The sequence below is a fragment of the Gouania willdenowi genome, chromosome 1 (assembly GCF_900634775.1).
Source record: "Gouania willdenowi chromosome 1, fGouWil2.1, whole genome shotgun sequence".
NCBI lineage: Eukaryota > Metazoa > Chordata > Actinopteri > Blenniiformes > Gobiesocidae > Gouania > Gouania willdenowi.
Window position 1 is genome coordinate 12,338,498 of NC_041044.1, and position 19,056 is coordinate 12,357,553.

The window sequence follows — 19,056 nt, forward strand, 5'->3', positions numbered from 1 at the left end:
TGTTTTCTAGATGATCAAAACTGTCTGTGTGACCATTTATGTGTAATGGAGAGAGAGGGAGGACATAAATCTGGCAGCTCATTTTCTGTCAGGATTGTGCATCCTTCTCACAGCGGGTTTTGTTTTTGTATGAACAAACAGTAATCAGAGCAGGGAAACCCAGCAGGGGGGCAGTCAGAGAAAGCCAGAATGAGTGAGAGAGTGGGTGGAATGTTTCTTCCTTCTGTGTCCTGCAGTTTACGCTTTAGTGATGGGGTGGAGGGGGAGATTACACTGAAAAGATAACTCAAAGCTGATTGAGAACTGTCATGAGGGTTGACACGCAACATTGCCTTGATATATGCTGCTTTCAAGATTATAGTTCATCTTCCTTTAACGCACTTCAATCTGCAACGCTTACCATATACGCAGAACACCAGTAGATGACTGATGCTATGCATAAATGTCAGATTTACCGTTGTTACATTTTCACATTGGCATGTAAAAGATTTTTTTTTATTTTTGGAAGGAAGGAAAAACTTAATACAGGAGTTAGGTTTTTCAATTTCATCGCTGGTGTCTTTTGAAATTTATGATCTCATGTTCCAGCTTCAAATGTAGATTTGTTAATAATAATACATTTGATTTCATATAGCACTTTATCATAGACACGCATTATTCTTTCACTTCACACTTAGTGGTGGTAAGCTACTATTGTAGCAACAGCCACCAGGATGCCATAGTGCCCCATCAGCCCCTCCGACCACCACCAACACTCAATCACACACTACATTCATACTAGGTAATGTGGGTGAAGTGTCTTGCCCAAGGACACAATGACAGATACCACAAGAGCGACTGTCCACCACTGTGGCACCTGGAAATCTCAACCTACTAACCAGACCCAGACCTGCTTAGCTTCCCAGATCTAATGAGATCAGGAAATGACAGTCTGGTATGGCCACAAAAGTTAAGCCTGCAAAGGTTGTATATCACAGTGCACTGTCGCTAAACATTGAAGTTTTATAAGCACATAAATAAGCATTCTGTCTAAGTATCAATCCATGCAGGGTCTACAGAGCCCACAAGGAAGCAGACAGAGCTTATTTAATCGCAATATAAATTTTATTTTATTATCATGCCATTGAGGGTGAAAATACTTAAGTTCTTGTCTTATTATTTAGTAACATGAAGAGATGAACATGAAACATTTAAGCTCACTGTTTATGTGAGGCTCTGTGTGCTAATGTGTGTCTGGCTGCAGCTGTAAGGTTCTTTCTATTTCGGCTGAGCAGTAACTGAGGGTGAGAAAAATAGAGAGAGGGTTGCAGAGTGACAGAGGGAGCGGTTGGTGTGTTTTCAGCTGATCCACTTCCTCCCTGATGTTGGCTCTCATTTGTCTTGGCTGAAAACTGTGCACAAGGCTGGAATACTGATGGCTGTTATACTGCATCTCCTCTCCCCCATCTCAACCTCTCTTTCTACCGCTTGCTCATCTTCTCTCCTTCCATTCATCCTCTCTTCACATACTCTACATTCTGCCTGCTCAACTGATTTCCTGCCTCCCGTCTCTCCCCCTTTTTGCCCTCCTCATCTTGGCGCTCCCCCGATGCAGCTGCACTTTTTGTCGACCCAAATTTTGTCTTGCAACCTTCCTCTCCCATCCCTCTATCCATCATCTCTCTATCCGATCTCACTCAGCCTCTCATGCTGCTCGGTCTATCGCTTACTGGCTACATTACATAGCTCAGCTCGTCCTCCTTTCTGCTATTTTTTTTCATTTGCTCTCCATTCCCCTCAACCCTCTATTTATTCTCACCTTTAGCAGCCTCTCTGCATCGTGCTGTCTATTCTGCTTTCTCTCATTTAGTGTTGCCCCCCCCGTCCTCCTCATTTAGTCTGCCTCCTGACACCTTTCTGTTTACTCCTGCTCTAGCTGTCTTTCTCCGACTAGTGCGTATTAGTTCCTGGTCTGTGTGAGACGTAGGGGAGATGAGATGTGAAACCAAATGTGTGTATGGGTGGGTTTTCTTCAGACAGAGATTAAAAGAAGAGAGAAAACGGCAGCAGAAATAGACAAAATGAAAAATAAATAAATAAATTACAAGCAACAACTGTGACAATGTGTTTCAGAACCATGTTTTTGTGAGGTTGTTAAATTTGTCACTTCCAACCATATGCTGTCCTGCATTTAATGTTCCCAAGCCTCACTTTAACTTGACAATTACACGTGTAGGAGTTGAAAACAGAGTCAGATCCTTACCTTCAATTTTGTTTTCTTTAATTTTCATTTGACCGTATAAAAGTTTCCCTTTTTAATCCGTGTACCCTTCGTTCTTTGGTTATTCCGTTATAAAATCAAATCAAAATAAAAAATGTAGTGTGGTTATTTTGTTTTAATGACCGAAACTGAAATACAGAAAAATAAAAAACCAGACAGGCAGCGTTTTTCTTTTTTGAAATAAAATATTCTGTTTGTGTGACATTTGGATATCTACAGGAAAACTATGGATGAGAGCTCTGCCCCCACTTGTGGGTCCCCTCTGTGTGGTGAGCTTAAAACATGAAGCTCACGTTCATAGTTTTCCTGTAAATATCCAAATATCACACAAACAGAATATTTAGTTTTAAAACAGAATTTTAGTTATTATTTTTCATCCCCAATGCTTGTTTATGTGATCACAAGAGTTAGTTGACAACCAGCATAGTATTTAAACTTGTAACCTAAGCGTTATTACTTTTCTAATATACCTTGTAGTGGATGTGGAAACCATAAAAGCAATTTTTAAAGCAGGAGTGCTCAAGTGTGGTCCTGCAGAGCCTGCTTGTTTTAGACCTCTTCCTGCTCCAGTACACCGTACATAATGTAATTATTGTAATGTAATGAAATGTAATCATCATGTACGCTGAGCAGATGGTCTACACTTTACAATGAGCTGTGATGGACCAGGGTAGCACTTAAAACATGTTGGAGAGGGACTCTCCAGGACCAGGCTTAGGCAACCCTGCATTATTTCATTAATTTATCATTTATTTAGACAGGCTTTAAGTTTTCAGTCCACTCGGAAAACATGTTGTCAGTTTGTATTTGTCCCATAGGTGTGAAATTATTGGGCACTGTGCACATGTTTAGGCCTGGAGGTGAGATTATTAATGCTGCTTGGTGGTTGTGTTGTTTATGATAAAAGCCTTAAAGCATTAAAGAGGTCATTGTTAGACTGTGCTGAAGGGGCTAAGAATTGGACTTGCACCAAGAAAATCCTGCCTAAATTTGTGAAATTAAAGGCTAATATTATCCTATTGTCTCCAAAATTAGCTGTGAATATGCATTGATATGACTGAAAAATTTCCCAAACCGTAAAATGCAGCTGTGCCCTACTACCGTATATCTATTTCATGGTAATCACACAATTATTGAAAATTCTAATTTTGTCTTCTGTTCCTACTTATCCTGTAGGGTTGGTGGAGCCTATCACAGCTGCCGGTGGGTGAGAGGCAGAATAAACCTCCTGCATAGAATGGCAGTCAGTCACAGCTGTTACCCACAATGATTTATTTTATTACATAAAATCATGGTGCAGATGTTTTCAAAATGTGGGACCCAAGAATAGATAAACCAGAAGAAATCGCAGCAAACGTTATCACACAAAGTAAAAGGAGGAAGGGGAAAAGTGTCAGTGTCAACCCCCTTACTGGTATTTATTTACCAAAATTAACATTTTTGACAGAAAGGAAAAACTAATAAAACCGAAACACTGAAAGAAAATATTTTGCCAATTATTAGTACCATTGCATTTATGGCTCTGACTGTGTACTTATTTCAATAAAACCAAGACATTGCAATTGCATTAATTAATAATGCTTCAAATAATGAATCAATTAATTAATCAACAATGCACAATATTCATTAGAAATACAAAATGCAATGTTTATCTTCACCCCACTCATGTATATTAGCTATTAATGTACCTATAACTGATGGGGCTGTGAACAAAAGTCAAATTAAATATGTTCTTTCTTAAAAACACAAAGTGCCTTTAAGTTCTGGATGAAGATAAGCTTCTCTATGAGCACAGTGAACAGTCTGTGTGCATCTGTGCATCATTTCTTGCACGCGTTGCTTTCATAGATATATATGTAGACGCCGCATCGACTGTGGAGGGAAGCGTATACAGCGCCGCCATCTCGGAACGGTGCCGATGGAGAGAAAGGTGCATGGACATGTAAGGCATAATATATTGTTAGCAGGTTGTTATTAATGCTATAGTGAAACAAACGCAGACAGGACAAACAGACCCATCTATGTTATAAATCTAGTGTCCCTAGCAACAGCCTGTTACACAGAAAAAAACAGACTCATTGCAGTAATTGATGGGTTAGAAAGAAAACAGCATCTATTAGAGCTAATAATAGGCCTAATTAATGATGGAATTATTTTTGTCATAGACAATTCTTTATCTCTGACAGGGAGTCAAATACTAAATACTCTTTTAGATAGTTTTCTGTGAGGATTGTTTATGTTCTTGTTCCACAAACACACAGACGGACAAACGAAGGGTAAAATATAACCTTATCGCTCCCTTACTGCTTCTGTGCTTTGCAATATTACAATTAGAATACCAGTAACTATAAAATAAAATATTAATAATAAAAAAATTATACAATAATATAATTATAATTATAAGAACAACAATAACAATAATACAGTAGTAGTACAATTAAACAATCATAACGGAGTGGTTACACACCTGTGACGGACCACATACGCATGTGGTGGAAAGTGACACATTGACTTTAATGGAAATGTCTCAGCTTCGTTGCAGTTACGCACGCAGCAGATACACAGCAGTTACGCATCCAGTGGAAATTAGGGGCGAGAGGTGTAAGTGTGCATAGGCATGTAGGAGTGTGATTATTATGGTGTGTGAGTCTCGTGCTCCGTCCCTGTGTTTCTGTTCCCTGTCTGTCTCTGTATCCAGTTCGTCAGTGGGCAGCTGTGTATGTCCTTTATGTTCAGCCGTGGGTCCCTCCTTCTCCCATAACTATAATCAGTTGTCATTTAAGTTTCTTTTGTGTGTAAGTCGGTACCAGTTCGACGTTGTCATATGCTTTTGTGTTGCCTGACTTTTTTGGTCAGCATCATAGCAGGTTTACCGCAAAATTATAAAAATTGAGTTGTTTAAAAAAAAATGTTGGCCTAATAATATGTATATATAATAAATATATGTTTTAAAATGTGTAACAAATGCAAACGAGTATGAAAACATTACCACCTGACCAATCAGTTCTGTTAGAAAATGATCTATCCAAGACTTGGCTGGTCATTTTCCCAATGACATCCTATAAGAAAGATATAGATTTTCATTTGATGGACTGACTAACATTTGTCAGCTGAGGAAGCCTCATTCATTTGTTCATGTATTCACACTGTTGGCAACGCTGAGAGCCTCAGTCCTGTAAAATACTATAGGCTACATAAAATACAAGTCGGCTTACTGAAATGTATGAACTATTAGATCTATTAGAATTATTAGAGCCTTGGACCACACTCCAAATGAGGCGGATACATGAATAGAAAAGCTTTTGTAATGTAAGAAAGTGAAATTGATCAGTGTCCATTGGAAACAACTGGCTTAAGTTAACGTGTTGATAACCAGCTTCATAGTACAGCTGCTCTGTGACTGTGAACGTTTAGTTAGGTGAAACTTTGTAGTAATAGCCCTTTAGGAAACGTTTTGTGTATTGCCTTGTTAAAGGTGCAGTCCGCGACTTTCAAATCCCTGCTCTCTTGCCCTGCCTCCAAACTTTCCAAAGTCCCTCCCTCAGAGGAGCTAACAAGCTAACGTTAGTCCGACAGCAACATCACAGTAATATAACTTGCTCTGTTAAAAGCATATTACTGCAGTGCTTCTCTCTCTCTATGTGCACACACCTCAGCAACAGCAGCAGCAACAACACGTGTCACTTACAGCAGCCCATACGGAGGCTGCCGCACACACACGAACAACACGTGCACGAGTTCTAGTGTAACAATTACAAATCAAACATAATGTAAATCAAGCAGCAGTAAATATCTTTCAAGCAGAAAAGTCATTAATTCCATCTTCTACTCCTCCAGACCATACACTGTAAAAAAAAAAAACGGCGTTACAGCCCCGGGAAAGGGGCGGGGCCTGTGAGCAACAGCCCATCAAACACAATCCTGGCTCTGATTGGTTCTTTTTGCTCGGTTGTGGTGCATTGTGGCAATCTGCCAAAGGCTGCAGGAGCAGCGGGGGGGACTCAATGAGTCTGTTTTTTTCTTATCATGATTTCTGGTTTCTTTGCCAGAAAAGGAGACTGATTTGATTGACACCATATTTGTAAAATATTTTCCTTGTATTCTCCGTGAATGAAGTAAAAACACTCCACATTATGGAAATGCAATGTGTTTACAGTGCTAACCAAACTTTCAAGCAACAATTTCAACCTTTTTTTCCGAGCAAGCATTTTTTGATTTATTAATTAATAAGGCTTATACTATGGATTTATCTGAGAAGTTTGTTTTTTTTTGTACCCAGCCGCTTTTAATTGAGCTAACTTTTAAAAATTATCTATTTTTTTTTTTTTAACTTTTACTTCATGTACTGAAGAATATTAATTATCCATATTTTTTTATATCTATAAGGAACAAATGAATTCAAGATTCTATAATCATGACTCTGACGTTACTTGGTTTTTTTATTCCTCCTCCACCTGAATTCAGCTGATTCAGCTGATTAGAATGAAAATCAACTCGGACTTGAGAGGATGTATGCCAGATATCAAAATACTGTAGGGAGGGTCTAGCTGTCATTATAATTAAATTTGTATTGAAGCCACATGCTGAATCACCTTGTAGATCATTTCAAGAGCCTTAATTTTGATTAGAGCATCTACTGAAAGGAGACCTTTTAAAAATAAACTCTGTCTCCAGGGTCATTATGTCACATTTATTGTCAAAGTCAACTAAAAAAGGCTTTGCCCACAGTCTGTACTTCCTTGGTGACCAAGCTTTTTTCAGTGGCTCTTTTCTTCTTTCAGTCACTGCTTTAAAAACAGGATGAAATTATTTTGGTATTAGCAGAGAACAATAGAAGTGTCAAACAATCCACACCCTGCTCAGTACTACTCACCGTTGTTGTCGTCACATTGGTTCACAATGTTTCTATATAGAACTATTTTTATAGAGCTTTTGTGGAAACGTAATACAAATATATAGTTGATTTATAGATTAAAACACACACACAGGTAACTGTTGGCCTGGGCAAAATTTGTGTGGCCCTCAAAGCAAAATTGTAATTTGTGAAGTTGGAAGTTATATGAAGCCCATCATAACACACAAAACTCCAGAAACACAGAAAACAACGGAGAATGCACAACATGTCTACAAAAGTACACAAAATGATAACAAACACAACAACATATACATAAGGACTTAAAAGACACACAAAATGCCAACCAAATTGCACAAAATAACAGAAATATTTTAAAAATGACAGAAAAAACAAAAAAAGACAATAATAACACTAAAATATACACATAAAGACTTGAAAAACACACAAAAAGGGAACAAATATTTGCCATATGCAATAAAACAAACAAAATTAATTGAAAAACATATGAAATGTTTAAAAACGTGAAAAAAAAAAAAAACAATAGGAAAACCCACACAAAAGGACTACAAAGATAAAACCCTTTGTTCTTACGTGTATTAATGCTCAGATTGATCATTATTCTAAATGTGGCCCTCGGACCACACAGTCATATTTGTGGTTGGCCCCGCTGTGATAGAAGTTGCCCATCTCTGCTGTATAGCCCGTAAAGGGAAACAACAACTCAAAATGTTTTTTAAATTAGTTTTGTGCTATCCAATGCTAATGTTAATGCTCTGATGGCGTTTGTCAGCAGACTGTCAACTAACTTCATATCAAGGCTTCTTCCCTTCACATTTCTTTTAACGAAGGTGGAAAAAAAAAAAAAGAGGAGAACAGATTTCTCCTTTTTTACATTTCTCTGAATTTAATGAGCATCTGCAGCGGAGCAGTCGATAGTTTGCTGATGAGCAAGAACTCGTTTGTTTTGATCATCCACTATCTGGAACACTTCAAAGTTGGCAGTCTTGAAAGGTTTCCTATTGGATGGATTGGCAGTGGAATTTCATGGTGAGCAGCCCTGATGGAAGACCTTTTAAAAAAAATGTTAATTTACAGTTTTTTTAGCTTAAGGATGTGTAGGTCATAAAAGCCACAAAGTACTGCTTTGTTAGCATTCATTCATGGAAAAGTAAACTGCCAGATTTACCATGTTAGTCCCTTTAAACTTTATTCCCAAGCTTACTTGTGTTTGCACAGCTAGTTTTCCCCATCTGGGTGCATAGTAAGCATTTCATATATGAATGTTTTTTTTTTTGTTTTAAAGGGATTAAATTACAGCCAAGAAATGCATTAAGCATTTGTAAATATTGATGCTGTATGCTTTGTCTTTCACAACACATAAGGCTGTACTGTCTAAAAGTATTGATGTGATTTTAACTCACAAGATTTATTACTTTACTCTCAGGATCTCAACAAAAATGTCCTCCCTAAAACAATTCAGGCTGTTTTACTGTATAACTACCTCAGGAATGAGGCCATTGATCCAGTTTGTTGAAACAAAATAATTCTGTACATACAGAGGTGGCTTATTTACATATTACAGTATCAGAATTTTGGGCTTTAGATGGCTAAGGTTTTCTCCTGGGTCTGACCATATGTTCTTTTTTTGGGGGCTAGACATGTCAATACTTTGGTTTACACAGTAACTGCATCGACATGTCCGTTTTATATATCAAAGGACCACTAAGCATGTATTTAATCTTAGTAGCTCTTTGTATACATTACCATGCTACTTTGATCAGTGTTCATTTAATCGCTATGACTAACTCAAAACAAATAAATGTTGATGTAAACTGTAACAAAATACATTATATTATCCTTGACTAATAAAAACTAAACCACTGAGCCTTTGATGTTGTGGATTTGAACTGTGAGATGATGTGAGATGCTGCTGGAAACAAACTGCTGACATCTCACTCTCACACAGTTTATGTTCTATCATGCTGATTGCTACATTTTCATACATTGTATACAATTATTTTTCTAAATATCCTTGTTGATGGTCTTTACTTTATTTTTTAATACATATAATTTATTTGAATATAATAATACCCTCCCCACCACCACCACCACCACCAACAACAACTTTTCCGGCACCTTTTAGAGAGCTGGCTCTTTTGGCTCCCTAGTGGCTCCTTAATAATTTTTGGTGCTTAAATTAATTTATTACCAACAATAATGTACAATTATGCACAATTAATAATGTAAAAATACATGCACTATATCAAATGTTTATTATATAAATACATCTTTATTTATTCACTCTACAGAGTGCTAAAAAATAAAATAAATTACAAAGTGCAAAAACAAATGTTTAACTCTATACAAATGACCTTAACTAACTTTTAGCTTTTTACTACTAAACAACAACATACAAAACCTTACAATCACATAACAAAATATAATTTTTTTTTTTTTTTCTTGTCTGCACATGCTGTCAAAGGTCAACACCACAGGAAGTGCAATCATTATGAGACAGCAATGCATATTTTGTTATTGCAATAAAATACATTGATTTATTTTATTGCTTAATTGTGACCATCACCAGCCCTCCCTAAGGAAGGGTAAGAAATCTTTTATTATAGGGAGGATATAAAAAGGGAGAGCAGTGTTACACCTAAGTGGAGGGGGAGGGGGAAGGGGAGGGGAAAGGGAGCAGGGAGGAGAGACTCAAGGCAGGAAATAGAAAAGGTGGGGAAGAATAGACTGTTCTTCGTATACCAGCATATGTGCAAAAAAAAAAAAAAAACGCTACTGCAAGCCCAGGAACTGCCCTGGGCCCGCAGATGCAGCCAGGCCAGCAGAAAGAGCGGAGGCCAGGGAGCCCCAGGCAACCCCCCCCGCGGCCGAGCAACCCCCCAGATGCCCGCAAGATCCCAGGCCGAGAGGCAGCCACCGCCCCCCACACACACATCCGAGGAAGCCCCAAGCAGCCGAGCACCCAGCGCATCCCCCCACCGACCCCAACCCCCAACCCCCCGAGGGAAGGGCCCAGAGAGCCCCCCGCCCGAGACTCCAGCAGAGGAACCAAGGCCCCCGCCCAGCAGACGGCCAGAGCCGCGCGGAACGGTGGGCCCAGAGCCAGCAGGGTCCTGACCCCAGGCCAGAAGGACCCGGAACGGAAGCAGCACCGAGAGCAGCACCCCCAGGGATGACAACCACGCCCATAGTTGCCGAGGGAACCAATAGGATGCTGCAAGCTGCCCCGCCGGCCCCCAGGCGCACCGACCAAGCACCCCAGAGCGTGCCAGATCGCCTTTCCTTGATGCCGCCCGCGCGATGCGCCCCAGAGCCCCCCCCCCTCCCCCTCTGTTGGGGAGAAGCCCATTTTATACATTTTCTGTTGGGTATTGTGGGATCTGTGGAGGACCTTGTATTGAATAGCGGTGTTTTTCTGTTTCTAAAGTCAGGGTTGTGCCAGATTGGAGACAGCATGTTAGTTTTTAATTGAACATTTGTAATGTCCAGGGCTTTCCACCACGCAGTCAGGGTGGAGGCAATCAGTGGGTTTTTAAAGCAGTTATGACGTTTGAGGGTCGCAGTGATAAAAGGGAGATCAGAGAGTTTAATATGTTTGCAGTCTAGCTGTTCTATTTCTAGCCAGGTGTTATGGTATTCTTTTGGTTTTAGCCATTCTGTTAAATATAGAATTTGGTTTGCTCGGTAATAATGTGTGAAATTAGGGGCTTCCAACCCTCCCTCACTTTTATTTTTTTGAAGAGTTGAAAGGCTTATTTTGGGTTTTTTATTCCTAGCATAGAATTTTGTAATTGTAGAATCTAATCTTTTGAACCATTGTGTTGGTGGTTTCAGTGGGATCATAGAGAACAGATAGTTTATTTTAGGTAAGATTTTCATTTTAACTGAGGCTTTTCTGCCAAGGAGTGAGATGGGGAGATTGTTCCATCTCCGCAGGTCTTCTGTGACTTTATCCCACAGCGGATCTAGGTTCAGTTTAATTAATTCATTTAGGTTTGGTGATATATTTAAGCCTAGATATTTAATTATATTTGTGGGGGAGGGGTATTGTGGGTTTTGGGTTGCTGGGTTCCATGAATTTTTCGTTAAAGGAAGGATTGATGATTTTGACCAGTTAATGGAATAGTCTGATAGTTTAGAGAAGCTGTTTATTAGTTTAAATAATTCTTCTAATGAAGAAAAATAAAGATTAATTTTGTGTTCTGAGATGGATGAGTGGATTCCTTTAATAACAGAGTTCTGACGAACAGCTGCTGCGAGAGGTTCAACAAATATTGCAAAAAGCAAAGGTGAGAGTGGGCAACCTTGTCTCGTTCCCCTCTGCAGTGTGAAGCTTTGGGATGTTATTTTGTTTGTGGTTACTGAGGCCTTAGGTTTAGAGTATAGGGTGGAGATCCATTGTATAAATATATATAACTAGTGTTGTGGTGGTCAAGACCGGTCTTGGTCTCGAGACCAAATTTTAAAGGTCTTGGTCTTGTCTCGGTCTCTGAAGCATTTTGACTCGGTCTTGTCTTGGACTCGGGCTGCCCGGACTCGGGATTTTCCGTCAAGACCGTTCGAGACCAGCACTAATTCCTGCTATTTTAAACTATTTTATAATGTGATAATAACACGGAGAAGAACGGGATAAAACAATCCTTTAGTCATTATTTAATCCACCCCGTATAATGACCGCAACCTTCCTTAATGTGACTGTGTGTGTGTGTGTGTGTGTGGCTGCGGTGTCAGTTTGGACCGCGGAGCAGAAGGGAGATATGAACTAATCACCGGTAAAAATCCCAGTAAAACTCCAGAAAACAATCACCAGTAATAAATATTATCTCCCTGGTAAAGACAGTAGCTCTAACAACTGATAAAATGATAAACTGATGATATTACAGCCTGTGAAGGATGGATAGGTGACGCACTTACTCTGCTTCTGGGTCCTAGTGCCTGCCGAGCGGTGAAGCCTGTTCCTTTTACCGTGTTTACTGAGGTCCGTGTGTGTTTAGTAACTCCGTGTGTGTTTAATAAGTCCTTGTGTGTCCGTGTGAAAGTCTGCATGTTTATGCATCTGTCCATCCACTCTTTTCATTATATCCATGTCTTTTAAGGCTTTATTACATAATATCGGCTGTAGTCCGGGCCGCCGCCATCTTGGATTATGTCGTCACCAGCGCGTCATCGCCGCGCATCACAGAATGAGTCAAATAACTGTAAAGAGGTCTTATATTAGTCTATTATCTTTTAAAGTGGTGGTTTTTTTTGTGTCTTTAGACTCCAATTACATGTATGTATATAATATGTTCCCCACAATATAAACAGGTTCACAATATAATTAATTTTTATAGTTTCTGTTTCCAGAATAATAATAATAATTCTCAACAAGAACAATTGATTAATTTGTCACATGACTGTTCCAGGGTTTGTTTGTTTTATTTAGTTTCACATCTACCTGTAGCTCTATGTTTTTTACACTGATGACAACTTGTTTGTAGTTTTATTTCAGAAAGTTTCACTTTTACAGTTACAGTTGGAAACCTTTGTGAATTGAATATCCTAGTTACATTACAGCAACCAAATTAAACTATATCAACTAAGTGAATTAATAAAAATAACCTGTGTAAAGGCTTTTTCAAACTAAAAAATGATCTTGTGAAATCTGTGACCTGTTAAACCTGAACAACTGAAAGAATCAGAATCAAGAATCATTATTTCTTGGCAGAAATACTTTTAAACACTTGCTGTACATTCAGCTGACGTAAAAATCTTGTTTTCAAATATGTAGAATAATTGTGAATTTATCAGTAGCAGTAGTAGTTTTAATATTTTAGTTAATTTTTTGCAGGCACCTTTTTTGTCCGTCAAATGTATTTAAAATAAACTAAAATTAAAGAGAGAATGTTATTTAACTGTTGAACCTTGTCATAATTTTATTTATTTATATATTTTTTTAAATTGAAAAAAAAATGTTTATGGTCTTGGTCTTGGTCTTGGTCTCGGCTTGTCTCGGTCTTGGTCTTGACTCGGTCTCGGCTCCCGAAAGTCTTGGTCTTGTCTTGGTCTCGGTGCATTCTGGTCTCGGGCAAGTCTTGGTCTCGGATAGTGCGGTCTTGAACACAACACTATATATAACAAAATATAAAATAAATGTATAAAAGAAAATGAAAACAAATCTCAATCCAGGTTAAAGTTTTCTCCTTCAGTGAAGTTTTGCATTGACAAAAACCAAGTGCCTCAGCTTTGAGGGGTTGATCCTGGTAGGTAAACTGATTTTGCTACGCGAGCAAGCAGGAAGTGATGTTGAGCATGCATGGAGTTACCAAGAAAGTGCAGAAAGTGGCGGCGCATTTAAACGCGCGAGAATTCACCTCACGGAGGGACCGCGAGCGCATGCCCATGTTTTATGCGTGTGGTTATTGTTTTTGGGTGTAGATTTTGCTTAGCGCAGACAGAGACGACACACACACGTTGTCCAATCAAATGTGGTTTGAAGAGAAAAAAAGAGAGAGAGAAACAAAGCTCCCGTCGCTCACGTCAAAGAGCCGGTTCATTCATGACCAACACATGAATAGTGTATTCCCGTCTGTCTCTGCGTGTGCGGACGTGTGTGTACGTCTGTCGTCTATCGCTATGTGCAGTAGGTGATGGGAGAGCAGGGTTGTTTGCCCCTGAGTGGTGTCTGTAAAGCTGTGTGTGAACTTCACGTTGTGATTATATGTGCCTGTAGTTGTAGTGACACATTGCAGGTTATGAACTCGCTGTGTGTGTGTGTGTGTGTGTGTGTGTGTGTGTGTGTGTGTGTGTGTGTGTGTGTGTGTGTGTGTGTGTGTGTGTGTGTGTGTGTGTGTACAGACACATTATTTTGTGTATTACCATCTGTATCTGCGCACAGCGGTATGGGCTGACTGAGTGGGCGTGTCCTCCTCGTGGCAGGTCAGCAGAAAGCAGGGGTTTAGGTAACTCTTTAAATGATACTTAAAACAATGGTTTACATTTGTTTTGTTTTTTTTAAAAAAAGAGTACTAAAGGATTAAAACAATTTTAAAATCACCATCATTATTAAATGTCAAATTACACATCTTTACCTCCCTTATTACACAAAACAAAATGCTTACATTTAAGTGCAATTTAGCACCTTCAAGAATAAATGATTAAAAATTGATTGTCCCTGAATAGATCTCTACAGCTTTATAGAGGTTTTTATTAAATAAGTATTGTTTTAATTTCTATTTTTGGTCATCACAAGGCAATTTATTGCCATTATTTTAAAGGACTCCTTATTGGTAAACTGATGCTGCATTTGCTTTGACTTTAAGGTTTTTTTTTTGTAGATTTGATTCCATGTCTGTTACTCTGCATTCCCAGGCCAAAACCCGACTGCCTTGTTTAATTTCTGACAGCATTGACTTTGTGATTGTCCTCTGGCTATCTGATTGGTTTTTCACAGATAGTAGAGAATTTGACAACGATATTATTACGCTGTGATGATAACATCTCCTACTGTTAATGCTAAAGCAAAATCAAAGCAAATGAAATCAGTTACTGCTATTATGGCCCAATCTTCACATGCAGCCTATTAACTCACATCTTATTACCCAATGCTTTTTTTTAGACAGTATGTCACACACTTTGATTGTAATTTAATATATATCAAATTCAATGCTTTAAAAATAAATAAATTGCAGGACAACAAAATAAATGAACAAATATATGTTTTATTCATAGTTTGAGTAGTTCCCAATTTATTTGAAGAATTGTGTGACTTTTATTTTGCGTTTTCCATCAGCATCTTTTTAATGCTACTTTAAATTAGGTACTGTGAGATCTCGCTGTGTATTACTTTTGAACTTTTTCAGGTATGCTATAGCACTTTTTCTCCTCTTCAGCCCCCAGGAGTGTTTTTGTAGTGGCCCTGATGCATAACACAGAAAAAAGCATTTCACTTGCTGCTGCGTTGGTATGTTTACCTGGACAAATTCATTATGAAAAGAGGCTCAGTTGTCCCACAGACAGAACAAAAATAATTAAAACAGTAAGCCAACAGAGAGGTCAAATTGATTCTCATAGCCTCTCAAAGCAGAGGTAAACATCTTGTTTTTAATTTTGGGGTTCTGTATATTTCCATTTCAATCATTTTTGGTGCAGTGCAATGTGCGATGTAAGCCATTCATTTAATGCTGGTAAATCTGCAAAGGTGTGTTGTAAAGTGGTTTGTGTGTGTGTGTGTTTGAATGTTCTTCCAACAGTTTGGCCCACCAAAAAAATCAACTTTTCCCCAAAGCCACGTATGAACAAAGACAAATAGATTGTTAAAGTTTCTCCAAAGGTCAAACAACTTTTTCTCTAAATGTGTCCCTACAATGTTTCATCTTCACATCTCCAGAGAACTGTGGATTTGATGTGTATCCAAATGCTGTTGTGAATATCTGCTTAAGACCAAATGGGTGCAAAGTAAAAACACATGGTTCCATATCTGTAATCACCATTGGCCATAAATATGAGCTAAATCTGAAATTGTGTAAACGTTGACACCTCAACTTTTAGATCATTGTGTGCACATAAACATAAATATGACCTAAACAGGACCTAATTTTTCTCCATGTTTAATTAAAAGAATAAGCAATACCCAGAGATGTAATAAAGAGTACTGATATATCCTACTCAGGTAGAAGTACTGTTACTGAGTTGAAATTGTACTCAAGTAAAAGTACTTTCACCACAAGTTTATTTTTGGTAACATATCTAGCGATGGTTCCCTTGCATACAGTAAACATCTCATGTATAAACTTAAAAGAAGATAAATCTTGTAACGCAGCATAAGAGCTTTGCGAAACATTGTGCATATCAATGTAGAATATTATAGAAGTGAGCTTAATGTCACTTTGTGGTGGATAAGAAAACATATCAAAGGCAATTGCCTTTAAAATATTTTGAAAATCATCCATCCATTCTGCCAATTTTTGACCCGCTTGCTCCCGGTCGTGGGGGTCTGCTGGTGCCTATCTCCAGCTCTCATTGGGGGTTATAGGCAGGGGTACACCCTGGACAGGGCGCCAGTCCATTGCAAGTGTTAAATCAATCAATCAATCAATCTTTTATTTGTATAGCGCCAAATCATAACCAATGGTATCTCAAGACACTTTACAGTAGAGCAGTCTTAAGGACGGACTCTTCATTTTATGGATACACACATATGCATATATACGTATATGCACATACGTACATATGTATCCCACACCCAACATGAATTCATCATGGCGGCAAGTATGTGAGTGGTCATATAGTTAAAGGTCCAATATCATGCTATTTTTCACCCATCTCCATTTGTTCTAAGAACCCCAACAACATAGTATTTGAGGTCTATTTTCCCAAACTCTCCTTTTTTCTGGAGTTTTAGCCCTCTTTCAGAGCAATTCTCAAAACGGGCTGATTCGCGGCCTACTTATACATATTCATGAGTAGGCATGTCTGTAGATGCTATCCACTCAACAGCTGATCCCTAGCAATAATCTTTTGCTATGCACACACTCCTGTTATTATCAACATTAGCACGGAGCGCTAACAGCTGATGGGTGTAAACAATGGGTCCGTGGCTCCAAGCAGTGACTCCCGATACAATCGCAAAGATTGCAGACACAAGCAGCAGAATTAGTAGTGCAGTTTGCATTTACATACAGTATATGGCATAAAGTATAATACATATTCTATAGTAAACTGCAGGGTTTGTTTTAGCTGTAAAATAGTTTCAGAGGGAGGAGCTCACATTCTTATAGGGAGGTGTGTATTATGTCCATGGAGGAGGAGTTTTCTGTAAGTGACGTCAGGTACCAAGGAAAATCTAACTCCCATTTGGAGCTGACTTTTTACGAAATGTGGAATAACAAAGAAGGGAGGAACTTTGGCCCTCTGAATGAGGCTAAATGATGTATATCACTGTAGCAAAACATTATAAAGGGAGTTTTTCATCATACCTCCTCTTTAAGGTCAAATAAATATCAATATTATTAATAATAAACAATGTAAAATAGGAAAGAAAGAACATTAGAGATGTGTAGTGTTCAACAGATGCTGCATACTGTGTCAGCAGATGGTGGAGTTAGAAAGAAAAGAGACAGAGAGCAAAGGGAAGGAAACAGAGATACAGTATAAGCTGAAAATGAAAGATGACGACCAGGAAAAAATGAGGGTGTGTGAGAAGACTGATGGAAGCATTTATATTATAAACACAAGCATACACCGAGAAGACACAAATGCCCTGCATACAAAGCAACTCAGGTGTATACACTATTACACACACTCCATCACAGAAGCTCCTACATTCACACTGAGTAGCAGATCACACAGAAGTTCAATAGAATCAACAGAATTAATCATTAAAAAAACACATGCCTGCAGTGGCCTAATGAATGGATCACTTTGATGTGCACACTCTCTAACATACGTAATGTACATCTATGCTTTCTCCTTCTCTGATGTGGATCTATGCAGAATTCAAAACGCTTCCTCCACCAGTCAATTAAATGGCAGTATCTCTCACCATTTGAGCTAATTAGCAAAGTAGCTTTTAGAAGATGTCTTTCCAGGCGTGGGTGTTTATGTCATGCTTTTTTTTTTTGTGAAACAGCCAATCACTGACCTGACCATAGATGTGTGTGTGGGTCACTTCTTTGACTTTCTGCTGCTTTTACCAGCAAAAGATTTCTATTTCATCCCATGACTATGCAGCCAAAATATTTGCAGCTTGAAATGTGCAGTTTGAAGATGAAGGCAAATATACTGCTTGGTGGAAAGATTAGAAATTTTCATCAAGCAGCACACAATGTTTTTTTAAGGGAATCCCAAGGAGATACTGTATCTCCAGTGAAGGCCTGTGTTTGTCCCAAAGTCTCCTCAACCTAGGTTATTTTTTTGGCGGCCAATAATGATACCTGGGTCTACACAATCATCCACTTATACCTAGTGCCTAATTAGGGTCCTATAAAATCCGCGTTATTGGAATCGCAGATGGAATCACGGAATCAACCAATGACAACGGTTAAATGTGGAAATGGACAAAAAATCGGCATGAAACCCCGTCACGGTGGGGCAAAGAATGTTTTTTTAAAGGGAAATGTTTCCGGGGATCGCTTATTAGGTACACCGCCCTCCCTCCTCCTGTCCTGGCTGCATTAAACTTGTATTGAACCACCACAAACACCCTCTAAAACAACGCAAATCATCACTGACTCCTAAATACATGCCTGTAAAGCTCCACCCGTTTTTTGTGTACCGTAGCGGCGTTCCGTGAGAACGTGATCAGCTTTATTAATTTTCACCTGCTCAGTGTTCAAACTGTTGTGCCTGGTTAACTAAGAATAATTGTGCTTTAGTTATTTTTATTCTAGCCTTTTGTCCTTGCCTCGGTACACATTCACAGTCAGCAAGCTACCTCAAGTACAACCGTTTCAGTGGGCACTTCAAGTTTACAAAATAAAAGTCCATTGGAGCAATGTTATTAGAATGTTACATTTGAACAACATCTCATCAGAGCTACAGAAGATAAGATAATTTAAATTAGGTTAATTTAAACTAAGTTGATCAAAACTTAATCATTAAACCTGATCAGATTCAGTAAACCATTGATCCCTGAGAAGAAATTGGGTGACATTAATGCTGTTCTCATACATCTTTATATGACATATAAATAATTAAAAAGGAGCAGTCAAAATAATCCATGTCACCACAACTTATATCTAACTTTTAATTGTATCTTACTTTTTTTTTGACATACATTTTTTGTTTGTGTGTGTTTTTTTTTTTTTATTTATCGGTATTTTTTTTTTTTTTTTTTTTTTTTTGTTTCCTCACAGGAATTAAAAACTAATATTAAAAAAAAAAATACATATATATATATATATATATATAAATATTTCTAAAAAAAAAAAAAAAAAAAACAAAA

At 38.3% G+C, this 19,056-nt stretch overlaps 1 protein-coding gene across 1 annotated transcript in view; it reads left to right on the forward strand.

Moving 5' to 3' along the window:
* The window catches only part of LOC114464516 (protein ELFN1-like), a 314,605-nt gene that overhangs the window by 203,354 nt on the left and 92,195 nt on the right, over positions 1-19,056 (forward strand). The window lies entirely within an intron of this gene.